This window comes from Pundamilia nyererei, unplaced genomic scaffold (assembly GCF_000239375.1).
Source record: "Pundamilia nyererei isolate P.nyererei 1_Seehausen unplaced genomic scaffold, PunNye1.0 scaffold00044, whole genome shotgun sequence".
NCBI lineage: Eukaryota > Metazoa > Chordata > Actinopteri > Cichliformes > Cichlidae > Pundamilia > Pundamilia nyererei.
In genome coordinates this window covers 2535467-2535942 of record NW_005187445.1, presented here as the reverse complement: position 1 = coordinate 2535942, position 476 = coordinate 2535467, and positions in this window count along the sequence as shown.

The following is a 476-nucleotide window of genomic DNA, read 5'->3' as shown; positions in this document are numbered from 1 at the left end:
AAAAAATCATTCCTCTGAAAATAATTCGGTACAAGGACTGGACTGAAAGAAAAGAGAAAATTACAAGGTTTGGCTTCTTGGAATCAAAATATGAAGAAATATGGAGTGACTTTTCCACAGAATCATATTGTAGCTGCTGCAAAAGTTGCAATTTTAAATGCCAAAACTGACTGACTATAACTGATACACAGTCAGTTATAGTGACTCAGACCCAGGGCTGGACTGGGACAAAAAATCGGCCCGGGCATTTTGACTAGAGACCGGCCCACCAAAAATGTGACGTCATTCAGGGGTAAAACCGCAAAGGATTCTGGGAACTTGTGGCAAGAGGTACTAGCGCATGCAGGCTTTCAATTGAGCTCAGTTACACAGCGATACAAAAAATGGCAAGAAGCTGTTGTATTATTAACTGCAATAGCCGGTGTTGTGCCAAAAAGTCTGCCAAAAACTGATTGCTGGTATTTAAATTGCTATGA